Raw genomic sequence first — 23,664 nt, 5'->3', positions numbered from 1 at the left:
AGGCATGCATTCGAAGTCAAATCTGGAACTATGAGGAACTCCCACAACTCATCACCAGCTTATAGGCTTCACATGCATGAGTCTTTAGGAGCATGAATGTCATTATGCACGTGCATGTGATCCCATTCATTAGCACACTCACTGAGGCAAAAGCAAAGAACCGAGTCCGACTGGAGATAGACATGTACTTCGAGCAGTTGATGTGCATAGCCACCAACACAGATTTGTAGATAAGCGCAGAGACTATGCACCAGTATGTCACTGGTCTGCTACACTCAAGACCATGATGTGCAGGCTATATGAGGAGTTGGAAAAATGTGCCAAATCAGTGTACCTGGATGCAACGGAGGTAAGAGTTTGCTTTTAGAAGGATGTCACCATGGACTATGCGGACACCATAGTAGACTACCAAGCTTGGCATTAGTTCACCACCATTGATCACCAAGAGGATGTCGATGAGTTAATCTTCCCACAGCTGTCTGAGTCTCAATGATGTCTTGTATGGCTAACTCAAGCCCATTTTTGTCTCGCATGGGTACATGTGTAGATTGTATTGTAAACATGTTACAAAGTGAAAGACCAAGTGTCAATAGTAGAATGTAAATAGTCATGTGTAAGTTGAAGAGTCACAAAGGGGAATGTAAAGGGTCACCCCATCCTTTGTTATATATAGAACCTCATAACTCATTGTACAGGCTTTTGGGAGCCAAGCTTCTAATAGGTATAACTTAGAGAAAGCTTGGAGTGTATTGTAACGAGCCTTGGCTTCTCCACAATGCAGAGTGAGTACATCTCTTTGGAGGAGAAGGCGACAATGACTGTAACATTCCACTATTGGGGCTAGTGGTTGTCATGGTTGTATGTATGATTGGATCTTTCACTCTTTTAATATAATAGAACCAACACATTTCATGCATTTATTTTTATTGTAGTTCGACTATTCTGGTTACTCTAACGATGTATATAGTTGTAATTTATGCATGTATGTATGGACTATTCTGTATGTGTTTGTATGAATATTATCAAAGCGTGTTGTTGGTATAACTCATCACTTTGGATTGTCGACTATTCTTCTTTCCATCTCGTGATGTCTTTCAGCTCGTGTGTTCCCTTTCAAGATGCGTGTTATCACAGGATTTTAAGAGGCACACTCTTCTCCCCTTTCGTGTGTTAGAGCCTTTCATGCACCTTCCTTGACTTGCTACAAGGTCACACCCTTGCTTCCAACAAGGACATCTTACTTACCTCTACGCGCAACCGCAATCAAGGCGATACCGTACTACCCATTGCAGGGACTCCCACTCCAAATGGTCTGAAGTATATTTGGGACTTCTTACCGGAGAGATCCCCTAACATGTTGGCGGGTCCAGCATTGTCAACAGGAGTTAAGGGTTGATTAGGGTTAATTAAAGTCATGGGGGCTTGAACTTGTTGACAAATATCTTATCACATTCATTCATACAGGGGAGTTTCAAATTGTGTAAAATAAAGTCAATATATTATAGGTATTCGGGTGGGGAGATGTGGTTTATGGGGGAATTATTGGTATTATGGGGCTGTAAAAAGGGGTATTTATTAAAAATAAGGGTTATCTATTAAAAATAGAAGTTATTTTTGTTAGAAATATTTACTAGGAGGGGATCGAACAAAAGGATTTTGGGAGATCTTTATCAATATCTAGTTAGTTGTCAATTTTGGGTAATAAGTGGCCATTTAGACGTAATTGGTAACCATAATAAGGGGTTGATTATGGAGTAATTAGAGTTTAAGTACGGTTAACCAAGAGTCAATTATGGGTTAATTAGAGTTTAAGTAGTGGTAACTAAGGGTCAATTATAGGGTAATTAGAGTTTAAGTATGGATAGCTAAATGTGAATTATGGGGTAATCAAAGGTAGTTAATGGTAATTGAGGGTCAGCTGTGGATAATTAAGGGTAATAAGGGGTTAATTAGTCATTTGCGATTATTTAGGCATAGTGAATGGTTAATTAGGGGTAATTAGGAATCATTTAGAGACAATTTATTTTCATGAGAAATATCTTTATATTCCATATGAGGAATATACATGTTTTAGTCTTTGAGGGATCGCTCTGACAACAAGGCTCAAGCCATTACAACAAAGGTCTTGGGTGAGGAGGATAATAATCACTCCTCTCAACTACCCAAGATAAACTCAACTGAGATATAAATAGTGGTACTTAGCAGTTAATTGGAGGTAATTAGGGGGAATTACGCGGTGAAGGGTAATTAAGGGTAAAATATTAGTGATCAATTAGAGGAAATTATGGGTAATTCAGATTAAATTACATCATTGTGAGGTGTTGATTGGTATTAATTAGTGGTCATTTATGAGTAGCTAGTGGTCAATTAGGGGTTAATTAGAGGTAATTAGTAGGTAATTAGTGGTAACTATGGTTTATTAAGGGTTAATTATGGGGTAAATAGGGATTAATTATTTCCTAACTAAGGTTTCAATTTCCCTAACTTGAAAAAATTCCATAAAAAATAGATTTAGAGGTTGTGCTTTCAAAACCACCTTTAAATATCATGAGAATTGAAGTTTTTCGTTTAAAAACTATGGAAATTGAAGTTTTGAAAATAAGAATTGAAGTATTCAAGGTGCTTTTGTACAAATTATCTCTAAAATTTCAAAGTTTTGAAAATAAGAATTGAAGTATTCAAGGTGCTTTTGTACAAATTATCTCTAAAATTTCAACTCCTTTGAATTTTATGGTTCATTTACGAAGCCCACTCCTAAACCTATATTTAGGGGCAAGGTCACAAGAATTGAAATTTTCGAAGTTTTTAAAATCGTCCCTAATATAATGAGAATTATTGTTTTATTAATGGTTTGTAAAAACCAACCTCCAAAACTTCCACGCTCATGACTTTTGAAAATAGTTTTCAAAATACAAAAGCCAATAAGTAGCCTTTGGATATGGTTTTGGCAAGACTATTACAACCCTAAACCACTATTAAAAGAGTATCATAATAATTTAGAGAAAATTTCATCTTATGCATTTATTATACAACAAAAAGAGTTTGCCTCCCAAAAACTTTTTATTCATTCGTTTTCATTCTTAAGGTGGCAGGTTATTACTCTTATTTTTATGATATTTAATATATAACTTTACCATAAATCTACATGCCTCCCGGCCATCGCAGGGCAGAATCTCGCTCCTGCTGTAAAACAAACAAGGAAATTTACAACACATAGATGCAGACTACAGAATAAAACGAGAATGGGGCGATCACTAAACAGTAGGTCTGATGAGCTCTGGATTTCCTGATTAATTCAAAGCTCTTGCAATGATTTGGTCTTTCATAAACGGTACTTGCTTTCATCGAAATGCAGAATTTTCCCAACATTATCCCTCACTGCAGAATGGATTCGAGTTCGGATCCCATCACGTCTCTCTCGAATTTTTTAATGGATGGAGAAACAGCTTTCATGGTGCCATCGTATACATACGGAATGCCTCCCACCCAAGTCACGTTCTTTCTCATCGATGCTTTCACAAATTCCTTGCATGGCTCTCCTCTACTGGTGATGGTGTCATGATAATGGTAGAATCTCAGCAAACCCTTTGTCTTGTGCTGTGTTTACCCCATCACATTCTCAGACATGTGAACGCCAGTCGCGCACGCATTTCTTGCCTGCACTGCGTATTTGCGATCTCTCCTTAATATTATAATTTTTAATTCTCTATTTGAGAGGAATCAAATTTTTTGATTTTAAAAGAGGTTTGTATTTAGGAGATTTGGTTTTTTTGGTGATCGAGAGTTGATAGATTCAGGGTAATTTTATTATTAATTATAATTATAATTATAATTATAAATTTTATTTTTAGTTTTATGTAATTTGATTTAATCAAAATATTGGATCATCATCATTATATATTTTTTAATTTTATTTTATTTTGACTAGTCAAAATGTTTAGAGGACATTATAGCATTTCCACATATTGGGCTGAAGAGCCTCTCTCTATGCAATTACTTTTAACGTTATAACAATATTCTTGATCATGAATGAGAGCTCCTCTCTAGGCAATTACTTTTAACCTTATGACAAGATTCTTAATCATGAATATTTACCCCCATTTTACCATAGATATTATTAAGTTGTAAATAGGATTTGTTGCAATACCATGTACCAATACCATGGCTTTTCAATATCACTTGCTCAAAAACCATAATTCATTTCAAAATCAAAATATTTTATTTTAATTTTATTTTATAACATTTTTAAAATTAACTTTAAAAGGAAAATGGTATGGGTAGATGTTGTAATGTTGTAATGTTGTAAATGTTTGTAAACATTTTCACATGAGCTCCATTAAAAATAATAGAAGGCTAAAAATAATTTTGTAATGCCCTATAAACATTTTAACTTGGTAAAAAAATAAAAATAAAAAAATAAAAATTCATAATAATAAATATCAATGAAACATTTTGATTTGCTCAAATTACATAAAATTAAAATAAAATAAAACAATAATTAATAATTGACAATTATATAATTATGGTTTAAAAAAAAAGGTAAGAGTTTCTGATGCCTGTGACATCTTTTTTAGATTTTCTACTTTACAAACAATCCATAAATTATTGAGAACACCTTAATTATATTATATAAATACCTATAATTTAAAAAGTATTGCTTTTTATTTTTTCTTGCATTTTTATTTTTTTAGTCTTATTTTCTGATTAATTTGAATGCTTTTTTTTAAGATTTAAAATCTATTTTTGTATTCATATATTTTTTCCTTTTCTTATTCATAATTTCCAATAAATTTTGGATGTTTACGTAATTTCTGATTAATTTAAATGGTTTTTATTTAAGATTTTAAATCTATTTATGTATTCATATATATTTTTTCTTTTCCTATTCATAATTTCCAATAAATTTTGGACGTTTACTTAATTTCTGATGGGTTTGAATGTTGTTTTTTTTTTTTTTTTTTTAATTCTAAGTCTATTTATATACTAAAAAAATATTACTATAATTAGAAAAAGGTAAGAAAAAGGTAAAAAAGACAAAAATTAAAACAATTACATTTTTATAAGATTCTAATAACATTTTAATTTGAAATTACACTTGGCAATTTGAAATAAACCATGAGGACCACTCCATGCCAGCGAAGTTAGCAAATACCAATAAATCCAGACCCAGGAACCCAGAAAGAACTCAAAGCAAAATTTAAAAAAAAAACTCCATAAAATGCTCAGCCAAGAGTTATACAATGCCAATCACGTGAGGCAAGTATCAAACAGTCAGTATAGAACTATAGATAGCAAATGTAAACACCCCAACATATACGCCGACCGCCGTGAGAGGACGACCGCTCAACGTTAACCAGGAGATAAAGAGATACCGCCCTGAAACCTTAACTGAAACCCGGCTCAGTCATCGTCATCGCCCACCTCGCCTTCAACCTCTTAATTCTCAAAGTGCGGAAAAAATTAATATTAAAGTGTCCTAATTTTTTATTCTTTTCAAAACATTAAAAAATTATTAATTCTTATTTTCTAATTGTCCAAATTTTATAGTATACATTTATTTCATCTTAAAAATTATCAATATAACATAAATATTATATAAAGTTATTAACATTTTAAATATTTAAAAAATTATTGCTAAACATTTTAGAAATTCCTTATTAAAGAAATTTACCAAAATTTCATCCTTAAATTTTTTCTTAATTATTTATATAATAAAACTTATTAAATCTTTTAATTTACCAATATCCTACTCCAACTTTGCTCTTTAATTGCTCGGTGCGCATCTGTCTCGATTCAATCTCATCTGCTTAACTTTTACACTTTAACATTTTAGTTATATATTTTATACCGTTTATATAAAATTATATACAACAAAGGTATGATTAAGTGTAAAGATAATAATATCCAAAAAGTGGTTGGAATAGTAAACAGAAGATAGAGTTAATGGATTTCAGGTGGTTAAGCATATGTCATGAAACACATAGGGAGTGTTGGATTATCCAATGCCCAATAATCTCTTTCCAACCCCAACCGGGTGTGATTCAAAATAAACCTTTGGTTCTGATACCACTTGTTGGAATCACTATCTATGACACTATTTGTTGGAATCACAATTGCCGTTACACCAAAAGCTGCATGTGTTAGTAGAGATGGATAAACATGTCATGAAACATATGGGGAGCTAGATTATTCAATGCCCAACAAAAATTGCTAAGTATTGTATAAATTGACTAGCACTCAACTCATGGCCATCAAGAGTATTAAGAAGTTTTTCATGACCATCAAGAGTATTAAGAAGTTTTCGTAATGTGCCACAAAAATCAAATTTTGATGGAGACTTTGATATCAGTCACACTTATCATGTGCAATATTGTTGTTTTGTTATAGATTTAAAACTAGTTTAATTGATTTTAAATTCAAGTTTACTAATTATTAAGAGATCAATTTAGGGATTAAAAATGAATTTAAAGTAATAATTTTACATTTTATAATAGATTTTTTTAAGCTTTCTTAACCAATATTATAAGCAAATTCATGAATTTTCAAAACCTAACTCAAAAAATCACTTTTTAATTTAATTTAATTTTTATTTTACCCACTCAAAATATTTAGATAACATATTATAACAAGACATTACAAATATATCTTCTATATAGAACTTAAAAACACCTTTTAATACAATTAATAATAATTTTTAATTATCAAATTTGAAAAGTACTCCAACATAATTTTCTTATCAAATTTAAGAAGTCGTCGAAATAAAATTTTGTTGTGACCCTACTTCATGAATCTATAAATGGAGATTTAATTATTAAAATAATATTTTATTGAATTTTATTTTTATTTAAAAAAATAGAAAATAAATATGAATGTAGTATTATATTAATCAATTTATATTTACATTAAATTCTAATAAGAAAGATTAAATTTTTTAAGGTCGAATTTTTTTAATTAAATTCTAATAAGAAAGATTAAATTTTTTAAGTTGGAATTTTTTTAATTATTTAATTTAATGTGATGTATTATTTTTTTCCATATTAAAAAAATTACATTTCTTTTAAAAATGAATTTAGACTAGTTTATTTTTTTTGAGATGTATTTAATTACATAGGTATATATGTATTTAGTTATTTATTAAAATACATTTGATCATAAATTAAAATAATGATTCAAATTCATAATTATTATATTTCATAATTTTAGATTTAAATTTAATTAATAAGCATATAAAAATTATATATTTAATATTTTTTTTTCTAAGTTATATATCTATTTGTTTTGGGAGCAGCTCAATTGGTGATGGAAATAATGTGAAATCTGTGGAAAATGAGAGATCCAAGGTTCCAGTTACAGAAAGGAGGAGAGGTAGTAAACCTTTGAACCCCATAGATTTACTTAAGGTGCAAAGAAATTCGATCCCTCTAGATTCTTGGTAGTTTCGGAGTTAAGATGGATCTAAAATGGTTATTAATGAGCGGTTCTCATTAAATATTTTAAAACCTTCTTCCAAGTACACTTATTCATAAATTGATTTTTTTTAATTATCTTTTTAATAGTAGGAAAACCTATAATAACTCAGTTGTGAAAGCAGCAGTGGGACAACGATCACAGGTTGTTATCCTCAAATGCACTGGTGTATATTTATTCATAAATTGATTTTTTTTTAATTATTTTTTTAAAAGTAGGAAAAACTATCCTAACTCAGTTGTCAAAACAGTAATGGGACAATCATTATTGGTTGTTATTCTCAAATACACTAATTGTTATCGGAAAATGCAAGCTGGTTCATCAACATTATTCAAGAAAAACCACGACACACACTAGTATCCATAAAAAATAATTTTTTATTCTTATAAAATACCTCTAAATTTTAAACTATTAAATTGTTTTTTACTAAACAAAAACAATTTTAAAATATACTCAAATCATAAATTAAAATTATTTCGACATAAAATTAGACTTAAATGAAAAAGTAACATTTAAACTATTCACTAATTAAACTGTAATTGTAAAATACAATACAAACATATTCAAATCATAAATTAAAATTATATTGACATGGATTAGACTTAAATAAAAAAGTAACATTTAAACCATTGACCAATAAAATTGTAAATGTAAAATTCAATACAATAGTATCTCAAATCTAAGTTTAATATCCTCGGTGGTGTCCCAAAGGTGAATTTTATTTACTGAAATCCAAAGGGTTGACGTTTTAAACCAATGGATGGAGGTAGGATTGTAAGATAACAGTTTTTAACCATGGCTGAATGATTAATCTATTTTATGAATCGAAAATGGTAAATAATGCTCGTGCCTTGTGACGCAATTGAATTTTAGAGTTGTAGACGATTAGGTGAAAAAATATGTTGGGGTGACTAGTGGATAATTATATATTTTAATTTTTTTATAAAATTAATAAAATAAATATATATATGAGATAAAGATAAGTTTCCATATATGTTAAAGAATATAGTACAAATCACATTCATATAAATAGTGCGCGCTAAGTAATTTGAAAGCCTAAATCTTTTAATTTACCATTATCCTACTTCAACTTTCCTCGTTAATTACTTAGCGCGCACTATTTATACCCATGAATTTCGTCTACACAATTAAGAATATATATATATATTTAAAAGAGATTTCTCAGCAGTTAAAGTCATTTGTATAATCATAGTTTTACTATAAATTTAAAAACCTAAATCTTTTGATTTACCATTATCCTACATCAACTTTCCTGGTTAATTACTCAGCGCGCACTATTTATACCCATGAATTTCGTCACATAGATCTTTCTCAATTCAATCTCACTTTCTATACTTCTTCATTATATAAGAATTATATAAAACTTATTTTCCCAAAGCATTAGATAAAAATTATATACAACACAGGGATGATTAAGTGCAAAGATAATATAACCCAAAAGCTGTTGGGTGTTGTATAAATAGATTACCACTCAATTTTTTTGGGTAGTAAGAAGGAAGTCGTCTATTAAGGCAGAGGAATTGTTTGGATGGTTAAAAGTCGCTGGAATCCCGATAAAAAGAATTCCCAAAAATCTTGTAGAGGCAGTGTTTGAATAGTGTTTTTGATGTGGAAATGGATTCAACACCATCAAAAATGTCTAGGACACCTAAAATTTTGAAGTTTAACAACTATAACTTGGATTTACAAAAATCTTTGTCAGATTTTCTCTAAATATAATCTTAATTTCCATAACTTTTCGGGCAACTCCTCTGCCTAATTAAACTACGGCATAAAAAATTTCTATTCTGGCTTTATTGATTCTACTAACGTACAATTTAATTGTTTATTTATGCCTTTTGACAACAGCGTGCCACAAAAATCGAACTTTGATGGAGACTTTCGTACCACCCACATTTGGGACCCAATAAACTCACAACTTTACGGTAATATCGTTGCTTCACTATTGATTTAAAAGTAACTACTTTAAGAGCTGATATAATACAAGCAGTAGGGTTGGTTGAAATAGTTGGTTGCAATATTTCAAGCAAATCCGAAAGAAAGTCATGTAATGCAGTCAAAAGGATATTTAAAGATCTCTGGGGCACAATAAACTACCGTATGTAATATGAAAGAGGTAAGAAGTTTAATTTAAGAGTTTATATGGATGTTCATTGGGTTGGTAGGGTTGATAACGAGAAAAGCATAAGTGGTAATTGGAGATTTTTTAGCACAATGTAGTCATTGAAGTCATTGGAAGTATCAGGATCAGTAAGATCTGACAATTCGTTGAGAGCTTTAGTTAGGAACTATCATAGTAATAGCATAAGTGATGAATCTTCAAAGACCTTATGACTATCACTGGTCAATGTATGGTTCAAAGGCATATTTTTTGAAGCCATTTTTTATGCCAATGATAAACTAAGATACTCCTACAATGTGCATGGTTGGACAACCCTTGGTGAGATCTTTCCATGGAAACCTTAAAAACTTCAAAGGGTTGAGGAGTTATGGAAGGTTGAAGGATGAAAGGGTTCCAAGCCATATGGTTTCGTTAGTTGAAAAAGGGTGCATGACAAGTCCAACAATTGTAGTTGATGGGAAGTTTGTTCTATGAAATCCTTGTCTAGAGGTCACAAGTGGTATGTGCCATGGTTGATAGGGTCAAGAGACAACAAATTCACAGTCAAAAAACACAGAGATTCATATTCCCCACCATAAGGGTTTAGACCGAGTGCATCTTAAAAATAGGTGCGATGTAGAGGTGTGGGACATACCTCGGGAGTCTGAAATAATTATCAACACTAGTATGTGATGTGAAATTCATGCCCCGAAGTCAGTTCAACTAACAAAGGAATTTGGTTGAAAAACATAAGTCCCTATGCTTTTGGTCCATACTTGATGATTTGGCAATTAGGGACACATGGCATCCAATGATTGGAGAAAAGAATGAGCTAGAAAGCGAGGTGGCACATGTGTGGAAGTGATGTTCATAATGGGACACATGGCATGATGTGGTAGGTGACATGTGGCATGTTTATTTGGCACTTTCAGGTGGCCAAGTGGGTCATATTCAAATGACATGTGGCACCGATCCTCAAGTGACATGTGGCAATGTGATGATGTGTGATGATGTCATCACACCTTGGAGGTCAAGTAAGAAGCATCACAAAAGGCTTAGAATGGTGCAGTGGTGCGAGTGACATGAGCCAAGAGACTAAAATATTTCACATCACTATCATCTAATGGGAAAGTCAAGCCCCCGATCACTTTAGCATACAAAAGGATAAGTGATGGAACAGTGGCACAGTCAAAACATAGCCCTGGCCCTCGAGAATATGACGCTCAGGCATGAAAATATAGGTGCACAACACACAAACTGGAAATATTTGGTCCTTGGATATGGGCTTAAGCACCTCAATTGTAAATATTTTGGTTATGTTGTGTGGTCCCATGAAGAAAAGATGCTAAGGCTTCAACAAGATGAACAATTGGGATTTGGCATCAAATTTAGTTACGAAATCCAAAGGAACAATTGTGTAGTTGGATAGAGGAGGATTGTATGATCAAAGGATCTGATTTGATGATGATAAGTGATAGATAATGGCTTCAGGAGAGGGAAATAAGTGATGGAGATTACGTAATTGAAAATAGGAGCTCAAGAGGAGAATGAAAAATATGGCGTGGTTGGTATAAAATAAATGGAGTGGATCAAACACTCTGATACTGGAGATAAAACTCAAAATGATTACCTTTTTTGAATTTTAAAGCAATAATTCTATAAATTTGTGGATATATACTTCCTAAGTAGACGTCAACATTTATGGCGCTAGAAGGAGGACCAGATGACAACCTAAGTCCTCACAATATGTTTTGAATCTTTGCACATCTATCATGGAGTATGTTACAATTCACCCTCCGAAATGTTTGTCCATCGTACATATCTTTGAAGTCAAGAGGGAGTTCTGGCATGACTTGTGAGAAATCACGTATGATGGTGATGGTGAAGTGGCCTAGCCTGAGCACTTAGATGACTTCCATGCACTTATGGAGAATGTGGAAGGTTTTAATGAAATAGAAGTTTGTACGTTGCTCGCACACACACTTCGTGACTACCTATTGCTATGGTGTGGCATACTACCTCATAAATTTGTGCACTCATTCAAGCAGTTCAGTGATCTAATACCTTTGGGATAGATATGAGTATGTCTGTTACAAATCGCTCTATCCAAAAGTGAAAAAAAATCTCAAACCCCACTCAACATACTTCAGTGATGGAGTTGCGTAATCCCAAGCGGACACAGTCGGTGTCATAAGTGATTATCCACCTTCCTCTCATCAAACAGTTCCACCCCTGCAGAGTGATGTGGGAGAGAGTGCACACAAGTCTATTCAACTGTCACATCCTCCCACCCTTCCTACTCTCAATTTCTAAGCATATTTGGGTGGGAATCCCATGGGTTGTCATATGCACTTGTTACCTCAACCTCCATCCCTGCATTTTGTTGATCCTCTAGATTGTATTTTCTTGTGTTCTTCTGTTCTAAACTCTACGCCTGTTGTGAACAAGGATCAAGCTATCGACGGAGTTGATGTTGCACCACCAACCTGCATTGTCATTTACGATGAGTATGAATGGGAATATGAACATGAACCCGTGGTGAAGGATGATTTCCTTCTGTTCACTCCTCCTCTGCTTTTTCCTGACATCCATGGTGATTCTGATATCTCTAATCTTCCTTGTGTAAATCCATCCACTGATGCACCTACTTCTGATCACTCGTAGAACACACTCGATGTCAGTCAATCATTTGACAACGGAGAGTACAAATCTTTCACTCAAAATCCACTCAATTTTTCATCTACTTTTTTTGGAAACAGAGAGGGTGGACATTCTTACTTCTCATCTACCCCTCTATATGATTAATCAGACCATGAGGATGTCGATGAACTCATTGATTTTTTTTTATCGTAGTTGTCATGATCTCTTTATTCCTATATTCAATCACGATGTTGATTCAATCGTTGTCGATCTTTCAAAGCCACCCGTTTATGATGATCTATCTATCTATGAAGTCGAAACCCCACAGGCTGTCGAGGCATTTCAACCCGAGCTGATGGTTATGTTGGGCCCTCGCTTTCCTGATGTTACATTCACTTCCAATCAGGAAATTGTTGAACCACCCAAGGCTCCTCGTCACTCATTTGTATGCATTGAAGATCAATCCAATACATAGATTTCGCTTCCTCCACTTGAATCACATGATCCCATCGCTCATGTATTGGAGGAATCATACACAACAAGCACACTTCTGAGGTGTAAGTTGTCTCTTTTTCTCATGTTTGCTTGTCTGTCATAGTCAAGAGAGTGTGCATGCTTATCATCTGCATGTGGTTTATCACAACACCATGTTAAGTCCACAAAATATTTGTCTTGTGCTTTCGCTCTTTTCTTTTCTGTGGACGTGTTTAAACTTGGAGTGTGTTGGTATTCATTGTTATACCTTTGATGTTTGTTGGTTCACTTGACTATCCTTTACACGAACCATTCCTTCATCAACATGGGTCAACCAATGCGTCGATGGCTACATTGGAAATATCACTTCATGTGAGCGGGTCCATGTACCGTTAGCTTAGGAGTAGGAGTAGTGTTTGCTTCATCTCTTGTTATCTTGCATGCATGTTTGCTTTCTTTCTTTGTTTTTTTGTTTGCTTGCTTTCCTACTTTGCTTACTTGCTTTTCTTACGCATTTTCTTCTGCTCTTTTCTTCATTATATTGTTTTCTTGTTTACGTTCGTAGGTTAGTTCGCATGAAACCGTGTGTGACTCTTAAGACAAGTAGGGTAAAGTACAAGAAGAATTGTACAACTATCAACATTTGGTTATTTTTCATCCTCTGTCTTTATGCAGAACTTGTTGTCTTTAGTCAATGATACACCAATGGAAAATACGTTATGTTCGATGTGAATCTTGGTGAAAACACAACACTTGCGCTTTAACTAGTACCACCTACTCTAGTCGGTTGTTTTTGGGTTGGCCCTTAGCTCAGTCAAGTAGAGTAAGGTGAGGGGAAAAACCTTAACAAGTATGTCGTAGACATATATAACATACTTCTCTGAAGGACAAACCTCTTCTACTCTCAATAAGTCAGGATCCATCTTCTGCCTCTAAAATAAACAAGTGCCTATGCATAGTTCTATGAAAAAATGAAAATATGAAAATATGAAAAAATTGAAAAAATTAATAAAGGGAAAGAAGAGAAATGCTTCCTGTGCAGAGAGATGATGCAAGTAACTCTGCCAGGGTACTGACCAGGTTCGTTGGCAGCAGATTGATGCTTATGTTATTGTGTGACTTCATCGGGGTACTATCCAGGCCTGCTGCCAGTGGAGCAACGCCGAGGATGAAACTTAAACTCTGACAGTCATATTGCTTGTGCACCAATATACCCCTCATCCCTAATCAAAACAACTAATTTGACTTGGCTTGGAATGTGAGTTGACCGATCAAGAGAATGGCATGTGCTACATCTTTCAATCAAGCTAGTGTGGAAACCACAATGATAAAAGAATCAAACAATACTTCCGGAGGAGTTAGAATTGCTTTTCACAAAACAAGGTCCATTCAAAGAGCTAGAGTTCTATTAGTGTGTCACCAATATTGTAGCAACTACAACCATCCTCCAAAATTTTTGCCTTAGCTTCATTTTGGAGCCTCCCTACCAACCATCCTTAGCAGCATGTCTTGCACTGCCCAGGTACTTATGCTTTCAATTGAGTTTCTTTGGCTTATCAGCTTGTGTTCGCTAACTTGTTTGCCTTTCACCCGCAAGCTGACCTCCCATGACTTGGTCTTCAACTGGTTCTTGTGTTGACTTGGAGAATTGCGCAGAACTAGAGGGAAACTAGCCTTGCTCTTCGGAATTGTGCAGTGCATCATGGCAGCCAAAACTACTCTCCAAAATTGCGAACAGCATGAAGGCTTCCTTCCCCAAGAAAATTATGCAGAGTAGCCGATCATCGAGATTGCTCTCAGAATTTGCGTAGTTCTAGTTGGCAGCCTTGGCTTTAGTCTAGAAATTGTACACAGCTCGAGGGGCAGCCAGAGCCACTCAGCACAGAAATCATCCCAAGGTTTGTTGACCGTTGCATGTGCTCACGGGTTGACTGGTTCCCTCCAGGACTGTGCAATCTTGCCTTGCATGCATGGGCAAATTTTCTAAAAAAGCAAAAAAACCAAAAGGCAAAAAGCATCCCTATATTTTAGGGATCTATTTTTAGCTTCTGGGGGTTACATGCAAAAGTCGTTTTAGAAACCTCCTGCCAAGTGTCACTTTTTCCTAGAATTGTGGCATGCACATCATAAGCCTTGATCTTGTCAAAACTATTTATTCGACACTTCAGAGCTCATTCTTCACTTCGATCTTGGAGCTCTGGCATTCCCAACGCACTTAGGAACTTTCGGCACATTCATGTCTTTTGCTTCTTTTTTGTCGCTTTTTGTATTTTAGTTAGTGTGAATGTTTTTCTCTTGGTTTTATTCAACACTTACTATCGTTTCAATGCATGTTAGCTTGTAGAAGTGTTGTTTCGAATTTTGCATTGCATTTCCTTAATGTCCCATGACATTGTTTCTGCGCTAACGGTCATCGTTGTGGTGACTCACTTCACACACTTCATTTTTTTCCCATATTATTGAATCCTGCAGTTACTAATTGCATGCATGTTCATTCACTCATGTCTTCACCTAGCTTCACACGTGCATTTATTCCTTACTGTTTTCAGTCCCCCGTCGGCAAGTCTAAGCTGCCTTGGCCCAGACCTTGCCTTGCCTTGCCCGATTTTCACTGCGAATTTTTGGGATTGAAGACCTTGCCTTCACCCAAGAATTGTGTAGAGCTTGCCTCACACTAGCCTCCCAGGATGTTCTCTATGCAATTTTGAGAGACAGTGCCTAAGTTGGCCCCGGGATTAGGCAATACAATTTCCTAGGTAGCAGTCATGCTGACTGAAACTGCGCATTGCGCAGTTCCAGTCCTCAACAGGCTAAGATGGATTGTGCTCTGCATAGTTTCAGTAGCCAGTCAGCTCACTGGCAGTATTGAATGTGCTCTATGCAGTTCTGACAGTCAGTCTCCCAACCTCTCCTAGAGAAAATTGCACAATTTTCCTAGTAAGTCAATCAGGTGTGTTGCATGTCAGCCTTCATGTTGCTTTTGGTTTTCAACTGACGGTCTTCTTGCCATGACTGTTTCTATGTCTCCAGGTATCACAGGTGTTCATTAGTCTCTCAGTAGCACAGGTACAATGGCTTCCAAGAGAACAAGGTCAAAAGAAACCATAGAGAGCACAACTGGAGATGTGGTCAAGAAAGTGTCTATGAGCTTGCCCATATATGAAGATACTAAGTTGTTCATAGACAAGGAGATCAAGATCACATGGAAGGATATCAATGACATATTTTCAGGAACCTTTGAGGAGAATCTGAAGGACTGCAGATTCTATGTCAACATACACAAGTTTGGCTTGTATCGGGTTGCATGTAGGTATCCTGTGTTTCCATGCGTGGACATGATCCAGTGGATTGTATCACAAACTGATATAGAGACAATGGTAATTAGCAATTTTAGTGGGACAGAACTTGCTACCTTCAAGGCAAAGAACTTTCAGGATATGTATCACTTACCACAACCGGTGAACAAAATGGATGCACTCTTCACCCATCCCAACAGCAATGCAAACTCAAGAGACATATTGAAGAGATGGGTGAGAGAGTTGTTTAAGTTCAGGATAACACCCAACCAGGTATACAAGACAAAGACACTACAGAAGGCTTATTAGTTCTTGGTCATCTTTGCATGCTGCTTATATGGCCAAGAGAGTACAAAAACCTTCCCGCAGAGTTGGGTGATTGTGTTGGATCAGCTGGTGAATGAAGGAAGACCTTTCAATTGGTCTGACATGTTGGTTCTCTAGATGAAGGGGAAAATAACAAATGCCTAGCATCTTCCCAAGGGTCAGCAAGCAAAGCTCTTCATGTCTGCCTACATTATTGATGCAATCTGTGCCCGTCAACAATTCCTTGGCTTGGGTTGGGCATGGAAACCTTCAGAAACCTCTATGCACATCTATTGCAGGTTGTTCTCCTAGTGCAACTTTCACAGAGTTATACTATAGCTATTAGACCACTTCGTCACGCTGGTGTACAACATGATCTTTGAGAAGGATCCACCTTGAATGTCACATTTAGCGATGGAGAAATTGGTTAACATAGAATATTGGTATGCCTCACCCCTTGGCACCTTCATCCGAATGTACAACACAGAGAAGGCTCCACATATGTTACCGAAGTTTGCCATGGACAAGCTAGTCATGCAAGAGGTTGCATACCACATCTCGACAGGGTTGTCAACGAGGCTGCACAGGAAGAAAAAGGCACCTTGGCCCACTCTTCCTTTGCATATCGGGTTGTATGAGATCCAGAGTCTCAAGCATGCTGAGGCCGAGAAGGAGGAATTCAAGAGATTCACCTTCGGCAACAGAAGTTTCAAACCATACAACCCGCATCGCTTAGTGGAGAACCACTGTGTGAGAGTGTATCATCCTTGGATCCATGGGGCGTGTCATTGCCCTGAGGAAGACCCATGGAGATACTGATACAACTCCTCAAGGCTCAATGAACTAGTCAAAGTGGTTGTAGAATGGTTAGCAGTGCACAAGGCAACAACATCTCAGAGAGTAGGAACATCAACAATAGCAGAGGGCAACAAACCTGCACACGACAGAGACAAGAGGAAGGTTTCCAACAACGCAGAGGTAGAGCAAAGCTAAAAGTTCAAGGAAGATCCACTTGTATTGGGAGCAGCTTTGGTGACTGAGGCAAAGAAGCGACAACGCAATAGAAGGATTGCACAAAGACATAGGGAGAAGCAGAAACTGGAGGAGGCAGAGATGAAGTTGCAGGAGGTGAAACAAAAGCTAAGGGAAGAATAAGAGTTGCACAGAAGAGAGAAGGAAGCACAACAGGAACAAGAAAATCAGGAAGCGCAGTGTGCACACATTGATGAAACTGTGAAAATATAGGTCATTGATGTAGGTTTTAACCCCGTACATAAATTACCTACATACGAATTCTAAAAACAAAAAATAAACAATGGTGAGAGGATAACAGAAAATAAATATACACAAACATTTTCCCCTGGATCCCAAAACCAGGACTACCATATTGATTTTTCATTATGTTCGTTTCAATGTTACAATACATATATATACATGCCGAAGCATCCATAAAACCCAATCCATTAACCCTGGATTAGAACATAATTGTAGTTCCCTTGACCGGATCTACAAAATACCATGGATCAAAAACCATCACGCCCAAAACCATGTGCAAAATCCATGCACAAAACCATAGGTAGGTCCACCAACCCAATATAGGGTCCAATTTTTTGTCCCCAGGGCGCTGCCTCAGACCCCATAGATGGGGGCTACCGCCCCCCTCAAACCCCCCGACAAGGGGGGTTGCCACCCCCCCCCGTTGCGCTCGGCGCAATGAAGGGGGAACTTTGCCCCCACTCTAACCCCCCATTTTCACTACTGGGGCTAGTCGTGGAAAGAATATAACACAACCCAACAATTGATTCATCATAACAACTACCAGATAGCAAGCAGGGTGAGTAGTTGCAGGAGTAGGACTTTGCTAAGATTGAACAAATGTTGGAGTAGATGGACATAGATGGGGTTCAACTAGAGCAAGATCAGGATACAGACCTCATGCCCAAGGACCCAAAGGTCACTCCACGAGCTTCACGAGATCCGGGAGCAGAGAAAGTCCCAAGTGATCAAGGAGACAATAAAATCCTTAAGGACGATCCAAAAGTAGATGTGCACAACATATCCTTTGACGAGTCACAACACAGAGTTGTGCAGTCGCACAGAGTGCCCACTCCGAATGTCCATGCATCTCTTCCGCATTTTCAAGAATGAGCAATTGTGTCCAATGAGCACAAACATCTAGCTGCATTGGTTGATGCTACAAAGGCGTATGCCAAAGCCACCAGCTCAAGTGTGAGATTCTTGATAGCTGAGAACGAGCGCATGCCTAAGGAGTTGCAAGCGGCCAAGAAGGAAAAAGACCAAGCTACAACATCTGCAAAAGTATAGTCGAATAAATAAATAATTGATGAAGTATCATCTCTCGAGACAATCATGCAGAAGCTGTACTTTAGGTTCATCACCGTGCATAAGTTAGTTGTCCATCTTAATGGTTGGCAGCAACGTTGTGCTAAGATAACACACATATTGACAGACATACACACTGTTGCTGATCACATGTATATATGGACAATGAGGTACAAGGGAACCCCGTTGTACTTTCCAAAGATGATGAAGCCAAAGGCAGTGGAGTTGAAGGCATGCATCCAGAGTTAGATCTGGAACTATGAGGAACTCCCACAACTCATCACCAGCTTACAGGCTTCACATGCATGAGTGTTCAGGAGCATGGATGTCATTGTGTGCATGCATGCGATCCCATCCATTGGCACACTCACCGAGGCGAAAGAAAAGAACCAAGTCTGACTAGAGCTAGACATGTACTTCGAGTAGTTGATGCGCATAGCCACCATCGCAGATTTCATATGAGCGCAAACAATATGCACCAATATGTCACTAGTCTGGCTGCCTCAAGTCCATGATGTGGATGCTATATGACGAGTTAGACAGAGGTTCCAAATCAATGTACCCAGATGCAACAGAGGCAAGAGTTTGCTTTCTGAAAGATGTCACCATGGAGTACGCAGACACCATAGAAGTCTACCAAGCTTGGCATCAGTTCACCACCATTGATCACCAAGAGGATTTCGACGATTTAATCTTCCCACAGCTATTTGAATCTAAGTGATGTCTTCTATGGCTAACTCAAGCCCATTTTTGTCTTGCATGGGTACATGTGTAGATTGTATTGTAAACATGTTGCAAAGTGAAAGACCAAGTGTCAATAGTAGAATGTAAACAGTCATGTGTAAGTTGAAGAGTCATGAGGGTAGTTGAAGAGTCGTAAAGGTGAATGTAAAGGGTCACCCCGCCCTTTGTTATATATAGAACCTTATAACTCATTGTACAAGTTTTGGGAGCCAAGCTTCTGATAGGTATAACTTAGAGAAAGCTTGGAGTGTATTGTAACGAGCCTTGGCTTCTCCACAGTGCAGTGCAAGTACACCTCTTTGGAGGAGTAGGGGATAGTGACTGTAATGTTCCATTATTGGGGCCAGTGGTTGTCATGGTTGTATGTATGATTAGATCTTTCACTCTTTTAATATAATAGAGCCAACATGTTTCGTGCATTTATTGTTATTGTAGTTCAACTATTCTGGTTACTCTAACTATGTATGTAGTTGTAATTTACACATGTATGTATGGACTATTCTGTATGTGTTTGTATGCATCTTATTGAAGCGTGTTGTTGGTATAACTCATCACTTTGGATCATCGACTATTCTTTTTTCCATCTCATGATGTCTTTCAGCTCGTGTGTTCCCTTTCAAGATGCATGTTATCACAGGCTTTTAAGGGGTGCACTCTTCTCCCCTTCCATGTGTTAGAACCTTTCATGCACCTTCCCTAACTTGCTGCAAGGTCACACCCTTCCTTCCAATAAGGACATCTTACCTACCTCTGCGTGCAACTGCAGTCAAGGTGATATCATACTACCCACTGCTGGGACTCCCACTCCAAACAGTCTAAGGTCTAGTTGGGACTTCTTACCGGGGAGATCCCCGACATGTTTGTGGGTCCAACACTATCAACAAGAGTTAAGGGTTGATTAGGGGTAACTAAAGTCATGGGGGCTTGAACTTGTTGACAAATATCTTATCACATTCATTCATAAGGGGGAGTTTCAAACTGTGTAAAATAAAGTCAATATATTATAGGTATTGTGGTGGGGAGATGTGGCTTATGGGGGAATTATAGGTATTATGGGGCTGTAAAAAGGGGTACTTATTAAAAATAAGGGTTATCTTTTAAAAATAGAAATTATTTTTGTTAGAAATATTTACTAGGAGGAGATCAAACAAAAGGAATTTGGGAGATATTTATCAATATCTAGACGTAATTGGTAACCATAATAAGGGCTTGATTATGGAGTAATTAGGGTTTAAGTAGGGTTAACCAAGAGTCAATTATGGGTTAATTAGAGTTTAAGTAGTGGTAACTAAGGGTCAATTATAGGGTAATTAGAGTTTAATTATGGGTAGCTAAATGTGAATTATGGGGTAATCAAGGGTAGTTAATGGTAATTGAGGGTCAAATGTGGGTAATTAAGGGTAATAAGGGGTTAATTAGTCATTTGCGATTATTTAGGCATAATGAATGGTTAATTAGGGGTAATTAGGAATCATTTAGAGACAATTTATTTTCATGAGAAATATCTTTATATTCCATATGAGGAATATACATGTTTTAGTCTTTCATGGATTGCTTTGGCAAAGGCTCGAAGCCATTACAACAAAGGTCTTGGGTGAGGAGTATAATAATCACTCCTCTCAACTACCCAAGATAAACTCAATTGAGATATAAATAGTGGTACTTAGGAGTTAATTGGAGGTAATTAGGGGGTAATTATGTGGTCAAGGGTAATTAAGGGTAAATATTAGTGATCAATTAGAGGAAATTATGGGTAATTCAAAGTAAATTACATTGTTGTGAGGTGTTGATTAGTATTAATTAGTGGTCATTTATGGGTAGCTAGTGGTCAATTAGGGGTTAATTGGAGGTAATTGGTAGGTAATTAATGGTAAATAGGGTTTATTAAGGGTTAATTATGGGGTAAATAGGGATTAATTATTTGGTAATTAAGGTTTCAATTTCCCTAACTTGAAAAAATTCCCTACAAAATAGATTTAGGGGTTGTGCTTTGAAACCCAACTTTAAATGTCATGAGAATTGAAGCTTGGGAGTTTTTAATTTAAAAACTACATTTAAATTCATGGGAATTGAAGTTTTGAAGTTTTTCATTTAAAAACTACATTTAAAGTCATGGGAATTGAAGTTTTAGAGTATATTGTGGCATGAATTTTCCCCTTAACGTAGTGATAATTGAAGTATTCAAAGGTGTTTTTGTACAAGTTATCTCTAAAACTTCAATTCTCTTGAATTTTATGGTTCATTTACAAAGCCCACTCCTAAGTCTATATTTAGGGGCATGGTCATAATAATTGAAATTTTGGAAGTTTTTGAAAATCGTCCCTAATGTAATGAAAAATATTGTTTTATTAGTTGTCAACCTCTAAAACTTCCACTCTCATGACTTTTGAAAATAGTTTTCAAAATACAAAAGCGAATAAATAACCTTTGGATCTAATTTTGGCAAGAAAATAGTTTTCAAAATACAAAAGCCAGTAAATAACTTTTGGATATAATTTTGGCAAGACTATCACAACCCTAAACAACTATTAAAAAATAAATCCTTATAATATTTTAGAGAAAATTTCATCTTATGCATTTATTATACAACAAAAAAAGGTTGCCTCCCGAAAACTTTTTATTCATTCATTTTCATTCTTAAGCTGTCAGGTTATTACTCCTTTTATTTTTATGATATTTAATATATAACATTAAGATTTTAATAAAATACCATTGCATTTATTGCATTTTTTCCTTATTGATTACTAGTTTAAAGATTTTAATCTTCCTCAATTGAGTAGTACACATCGTCTCAACCCATTCTTGAACCTCACGTTAGACTTATTATTGATGAGCAGTTATTGTTGGTTGAATGTTTAACTTAAAAGTAAAAACAAATTATTATTTTTACTTAAAATGAATATTTAAAAAATTGTAAATGTAAAATTGAACTCAATAGCATCTCAAATTTATGGTTTTTAATAATGGTATCGTAAAGGTGTAAGCTTACTTTACATAATTCGAAAAGGTTGAATTAATCTTGAGAATACATAGATCTTATCAAAATAATTCTCAGTGTGCGTTTTAAGGTTTTGACCCATGAAAGAACGAGGGTGGATATGATTGATGCATGATACCATCATACGATAAGAGTATTTGAACCATCCACTGCATTGCATATTTGCGATCTCTCCTTATGCCTCTCTTCACATTTTTGAATAATAACTTTTCAAATCCCCATTCCCTGCACAACAAAGTTATCACACTGAATTGCAAACCCCAAAAACATATTCGAATCTTTTCTTTGAATTAATCGAAACTATAATGTGTCTTCCCTGGAATAAGTACCGTTACCTGAGATGCTGTGAAGTTCATTCTGCAATCAGAGCTTGTTAGACATGGAATATTGCTCAATGGTGAATTGGGTATAGCCAGAGAGCTCCTGCAACACATTGCAGTGTTTTCTGCCGAGGAATATAGAGATACTCATCTACATCGAAGAAAAATGTCCAATTTGCCATGAATTTGTACCTGTGCTAACAGTCGTTCACAATGAGGAACTGATTATGGTAATACCCATCATATTGTTCTTGCTCACTTACATCCTACAATGTCACTCGACCTGCCCTAATCCAGGGCTCCAACACAGGAACTGATTATGGTAATACCCATCATATTGTTCTTGCTCACTTACATCCTACAATGTCACTCGACCTGCCCTAATCCATGGCTCCAACACCTTTCTAACTTGGGGATGCACTCCACCAGCATCGTGAAAAACAAAATGCGATCGAGGGCCAAAGAATTTGGCATGATAAGCCATCCACTCTCTCATTCTCTGAACACTCAGGGCACTGTACAGCGAGGATAAGCCATCCATTCTCTCATTCTCTAAACGCTCAGGGCACAGTACAACGAGGAACAACGAGGAACCACAGTAGAGATAATCATAGAGTGGGCCTGATTGTAAATAGAGGAATTGTAGATACCTTTTGTTGGAATATCTCATTCTTATTTGTCTCCGGTTGTGATTCTTATTAAGTAAAAGAGTCTGTTCCTAGTAGTTAGGATCTATTATGTGGTTGAGAGATTTCTTCAACCAACAGATTGTGCGTTTAAAATAATCTCTCGATCTTGAAACAACAATTTGTATATATGTAATTATATTTGATTAATAATATGAATCTGGATTCTCAGTTTTTATTTTGCTATCAGAGCCCGTGAGGGCCTGCCCCTGGGCTTGGCCCTTCCTGGGCTGAGGGAAATAAAGATTATATACCTTTGTTAATTTTT

The 23,664-nt window shown here is 35.9% G+C and overlaps 1 pseudogene; it reads right to left on the bottom strand.

Annotated features, from left to right (window-relative positions):
* Positions 1–3,375: 3,375 nt before the first annotated feature.
* LOC149234659 (galactan beta-1,4-galactosyltransferase GALS1-like) lies at positions 3,376–23,251 on the bottom strand (annotated as a pseudogene).
* Between the last annotated feature and the right edge of the window lie 413 nt (positions 23,252–23,664).

The sequence above is a fragment of the Pinus tabuliformis genome, chromosome 8 (genome assembly GCF_031772625.1).
Source record: "Pinus tabuliformis cultivar Carrire ecotype Pingquan chromosome 8, CPIR1, whole genome shotgun sequence".
Classification (NCBI taxonomy): domain Eukaryota; kingdom Viridiplantae; phylum Streptophyta; class Pinopsida; order Pinales; family Pinaceae; genus Pinus; species Pinus tabuliformis.
Note: the sequence above shows the minus strand (reverse complement) of the source record. Positions and strands in the feature narration are given on the sequence as shown.